The sequence below is a fragment of the Anastrepha ludens genome, chromosome X (genome assembly GCF_028408465.1).
Source record: "Anastrepha ludens isolate Willacy chromosome X, idAnaLude1.1, whole genome shotgun sequence".
NCBI classification, from domain to species: Eukaryota; Metazoa; Arthropoda; class Insecta; order Diptera; family Tephritidae; genus Anastrepha; species Anastrepha ludens.
Genome location: NC_071503.1, coordinates 35,165,286 through 35,171,285, shown reverse-complemented (window position 1 = coordinate 35,171,285; position 6,000 = coordinate 35,165,286).

Genomic DNA, 6,000 nt, shown 5'->3' with positions numbered 1-6,000 from the left:
CCAATCAGTTTGACATCGTTCATGATGAAAAGTCTGGAACGAGTGGTGGAGAAACATATTCGAGTGGGGGTATTGCCGAGAAGTCCACTTAGTAGAAATCAACACGCTAACCAGAGTGGAAAATCATGTGAATCAACCTTACACGATCTTGTTAGCAAAATTGAAGCCGGGCTGAAAGCTGGCGAATACACAATGGGCGTGTTTGTGGACATTGAGGGGGCTTTTGATAATACCACTTTCGGCTCGATATATTCTTCTGCAGAACGACACGGAGTTAGTCAAGCCATTATAAAATGGATATATTCCATGCTCTCTGAGAGGCAGTTAACCGCAGTGACGAACAATTCACAGTCAGGGCCAGTTAGTGGAGATGCAGGAACTCGGTTTTCACGTTCAAGCATATGCGGACGACGTCTGTGCGCTAACATCGGATAAATCCTTAAAAGCAATGTGTAGACTCCATAAATATGGTTTCTGGCACGAAGATGGAACTTCGGGACACAGAGAAATCTTTAAGTTGCTGCCGGAGCAGTATCTACTGTTTTTGGCACCTAAAGATGACATGATACCCACAGTTTCATTTGGAAGGAAATTTGATGTCAGATTTCCATTACGTGAGCAATGGAGCAATCCAGAATGCATGCAGGGAGGTTTGACGGATATTTTCTTTACCGATGGGTCCAAGAATGAAATAGGGTCTGGAGCCGGATGGTACTTACTCGATAGTAATAAGTATCACTATGCTATGGGGGGGAATGGCAACTGTTTTCCAAACAGAAGTTTTTGCCATCCTAAAAGTAGCCGAATGGATAATCGAGAGGAGATGGAGCGGGAAACAGATTGGAGTCTTCAGTGACTGTCACGCTGCATTGAAGGCCCTGGAGAACGCGAAGCAAACCTCAAAGATTATTCAAGAATGTAAGAAGAAGCTTAATTCTGTCGCAAGACAAAACAGGCTTGTACTTATATGGGTTCCGGGACACTCCGGTGTTCAAAGAAACGAAATTGCTGACGAATTGGCCAACCGTGGATCAGCGGTGCCCCCATAGGGGCCAGAGCCAATAATCCGAATCAGTCCCGCAGGAATCAAGAATTGGATCAGCGGTTATGTAGGCAATCTACATAAAGAGCGATGGCCGGTCTGAAACGCTGCAGAACTGCAAAGTGTTTTGCTACAAGTCCGACAGAAAACTGTCAAACTTTCTACTAAAACTTAGAAGGAAAGATATTCGGTTGATGGTCGGCATCATTACAGGACACAACCCATGGGGTCAGCACATGACCACCATTGGAATCCTCGAGAACCCGGTATGCCTGTCATGCTTGGAGGAGGCGGATAGCACTGAGCACTTTCTCTGTGAGTGTGCTGCCCTTGCTAGAGCAAGGCTACGAGTATTGGGTTCCGATGTAATGAGAATGAGTAATATTCGTTCTCTAAAACTGGAGAATATTTACAGATTTGCCAAAGAATCTGGAAAATTCTCACAAGACTAACTATCTCTGTCTCTGTCTCTATTCTTTCCTCTCTCTTTCTCTGATACTTTTTTCCTTCCCTCCTTGACTATCTCTTTCCAGAGCTTTAAATACAATGGCCTCTTTAGCCTGAGTGTTTTAGGAGCCAACAAATTTCCTGGTGCTCCTTGGCTTGACCTTTTCAAATTCAATTCAAGTATTATTTTAATTCCTAAATTTTCCTTTCCCTTGACTTGCTGCATTCAGTAAGTAATAAGATAGAATCACAATTTTTGACAAACGGGCATATGGATGCGGTCGGTCGGGTGAAAGAAAAGGAAGGGCATCGCGACTAGCTTTAGAGGCGAGCAACGATGCTCTGCTCGTATACACAAAAGAAATGCGGCACGAAGCAAGTTTGTTGTCGATTTGTCTTTACCCAAGCACTGAGCAAGCGTACGGTAAAAATATCTACATACAGATATGCATACATATATTCATGCATACATTTGTATGTACGCACAAATGTGGTATATTCGATGCTATGACAAAATTTGATTTTCCTACTTTTGATTTGTGGATGATTTGTTTATAAAATATTTTATAGTTGTTTTGTTTAAATATTTATTTCGCATAAAAGTAGATAATTTTATACCTACCATACCTTACCACTAGACGTCCTATGCTCCAACTATTAAGATCTTATATATCAAAATGGAGGAAGCTGGGTCTTCATGACATTTTTGTATCATGTTCTAACTAAAATCAGTTTTATTTAGCATTACTTTTTTATCATCTGGTCGCATTGACCGCGATTGCGGCTATTGTTGATGTTCTTCTCCTTTCAGCAGTCAAATCTCTCACTCGCTACTGCAGTGCTGCCTAGCTTTGCATATAAAATGCCCATTAAAAAAAAAAAGCTGAAGTTTTATTGAATTACTTAAAGAACTTTATATGCGTGACAAATTATCTTTAAAATATGCGTTTTTTTATATAAAAGTCTTATGGGTATGTACAATTTAATTTGTGAGTTTTTTTGTTAAGAGAAACTATTTTGTTAAGAGAACCACTTTTTTGCTATATTTGAGGTTATGTAACAAGATAAGGTACTCTTTTTGTAAAAATGTCGTTATGGTTTCTTCAGTATTTTCTGGAATTTTTTGTTTGTTTATTTCTTCTACGAATACACCTCCTGATGCCCTATGTTCTACTAAGGATTGAGGACCGGAAGAAACGATTACACATCTTTGGTTTTAATTCGCATTCAGTAAATTCAAACGCTTATTAATATGTGTAAAAACAGTTTCACTGTTAAAAAGTGTTGAGAGAAGAACATTTAATATTCTAACATAAACTTAAAAGGAGCAAAAAATCTAATTTTCACTTTTAAAATATCAAATTTTATAAGAACCAACAAATTTTCATTAACACTAAAGTCTTCTCAGAATGACCATTTTTAACATTCTTTTGTTTAATAACACAGTTTTTTTTAACTTACAGTTTCGGTACCTTTAAATTAAAAAAAAAGAAACAAACACAAAACATAAAAATGTTCGCATTTTGAGTATAAAAAAGCAAACTTATTGCGAAGAGCAAATGGTTGGCAACACTGTACAACTCAACTAATGCGACATCATGCACTCTCTGATGGGCGCAATCTTGTTTCTATTATTCTTGCATTTTGCTTATAACGATGAACTAGAGCATTTGTAACGAATTGTCTGCTATGGCCTGTGTTGCACAGTGTCTTCTTAGCGGGCATAAATAAAAAATTTAGTTCTCCCAAATATAGACGTATTGTGATTGTTTGTTATCGATTAAGATACTTCAAAAAAACATATTAACTCTCATTTTATACTTAATTTCATCGAAAATATATAAGTTATGATAAATCGAAAGAACAAATATCGAATATCAAGGATTCAGCGTAGTCTAGCCCACTAAGGAACAAATGTTTGTCAAAATCCATCCATTCCCACTGTTGATATATTGAGAGTTTACTTTTTGTGTTTACGTGCAAAGCCATCATTGGTCGCCTTTATTACTCGACACAATGATTTGCATATCTATAGGTATATATAAAAATTCAGCCGTTTTTCGCGTTGTGATGAACTTTACGGAGAATGGCTCAAGCGATTTTAATCAAACTTTGCCACATTGTAGAGACACATGTGGAGAAGGTTTGTAACTATGTTTGGTTAAAGTCTCCTTTACTTCTTCGTCAACACACAGTATACACGAGGCAGCGTTCTTTTTACGCGTGTGGTTGTTATTGTAAACGGTTGCATGGAGCGTACATTTTACTCACATATGTACAAGTTAACGCAGTAGTATTTACGCATAAATTTTCATTCCATTACATACATTTCAATGGAATGCAAACATACATACATATACAATACATATATTCATACAGCAGTGGCTGCACGCCTGCCTTCGCATAGAATAGAAACATACAAATTAGCAGGCACAGCTGTAGTGTTATAGTGCATATATATTCTTAACTTTATTTAATTGTATATTTTCCCCAAAATATGTATATTTGTCCAAATGCATGCAATTGTAAGCAGACATAAGGTCAGCATAAAATATTTAAGCGTGCCGGTTTGCATTTCCGGCATTTATGTATGTAATTACCAATAGGAATACAAACATAGCATTTATCATATTTACTAATAAGTTTAATTAGGCAAAATAATTGTATTAAATTTCATATTTGTCCAAATGCATTTCCGTTAACGAAAATGCAACAGAAAGCAAAATAATAATATTAAACTTCTTAACTTTATTCAATTGTATTTTCTCCCCAAAATATGTATATTTGTCCAAATGCATTTCCGCTAACGAAAATGCAAAAGAAACAAAATACTTGTATTAAATTTCATAACTTTACTAATTGTATTCTTTTCCCACAATATGTATCAATATGTAAAATTATTTGTCCAAGTGCATTTCCGCTAACGAAAATGCAACGGTAAACAAAATAATAGTATTTAAGACAGTGTAAAATAAAGAAAGACAGATCATTATTGACTCAACTTTAAGACTGTGTGTTTTATTTTTTGTTGTTCTCCACTCCGGGAATAAAAGTTGCTCATTATTGACTCAACTTTAAAACCGTGTGTTTTATTTTTTTTGTTGTTCTCCGCTCCGGGAATAAAAGTGGCGCAGTCGGTAGGATACCGTAATTATCCTATCTACAAGATTAGTAAGTATAAGTGGGTTTTTACCCTTAATACGGTCCTTTGAAATTTTTCTTTTTTTGCGAAATTACTGGCAAAAGATTGCCGCAACGGTGAAAAAAAAAAAAAAAAAAAAAAAACTTTCAGTGAGCAAAAGATTGCCACAAAAGGATCCCGTGTATCCTTATGTGAATTATTTAGTTTCGAGGATATTGGATATTTTAATATCCGTAACGGGAATTTTAGTTAAAATTAAAGAAAACACAAAATTTTAATTGAACTTCAAAAAAACACAACAACGATAGGACACCGTAATTATCCTATCTATAAGATTAGTAAGGATAAGTGGACTCTCTCGCGAACTTGTTGGCTAAAGATTGCCACAACGGTGAGGATACATTAAGTAAGCGAAAGGTAGGTAGGTCGGTTTGGCAGCCGCATCGCACATAGAGACAACGATGCCACTTAGACCACGGAATGGGTCCGTTGTGAGCCGCGGGGGCTGAGCTACATTTCCCTTTCCATATTGAACCATCCTGAGCTTTTGACAAAGCGTAAAAGGTTGTTGATACCTAAAGTATATAGATTATCTATATTCGTTAAGAAGTAGGATTTTAAAAATCGGTTTCTGCTTCTGGCTAGAGCCGGGCATGTGCAAAAAAGGTGTTGAATTGTTTCCAATTCCTCCTCATTTCTGCAGCTACGACAGAAATCATGCGTGTATACGCCTAATCTCCTTGCATGATTTCCTATGAGACAATGTCCTGTGAGGGCCCCTACTAAGGTCCTGATTTGAAGTCTACTCAGTTTTATAATACTCTTGGACATACGTAAATTTAGCCTTGGCCATGTTTGCCTAGCGATTTCACAGGTGTTAGCGCTAATCCATCTCTGATTTGCAGAATTGATTAGTGCGTCCTTAATGAGAAGCTTACAAGTTGTGAGAGGTATCTCCATAAAATTACTTATGTCTGGCATACAGGTACCTTCTCTTGCAAGTTGGTCTGCCCTACAGTTCCCTGGTATATCTCTGTGGCCTGGGACCCAGCATAACATTATACGATATTGTTTGGCCATCTCATTTAGAGATTGGCAACAACGTAAGACACTCCTTGATGTTGTTTGGAATGCATCCAGGGCTCGTAGGGCAGCTTGGCTGTCCGATAGAATGCAGATATCCGTTAGTGATATTCTGTTTATCTTTAACCATTTTAAGGCTTCATGAATAGCGTTTATTTCCGCTTGGAAAACGCTACAGTGATCCGGTAATTTGAAAGATTCACTAATAGAAAGCTCTTCGCAGAATAACCCTGATCCTACACCGGTGTCCATTTTGGATCCGTCCGTGTAGATCTTAACGGGTGTG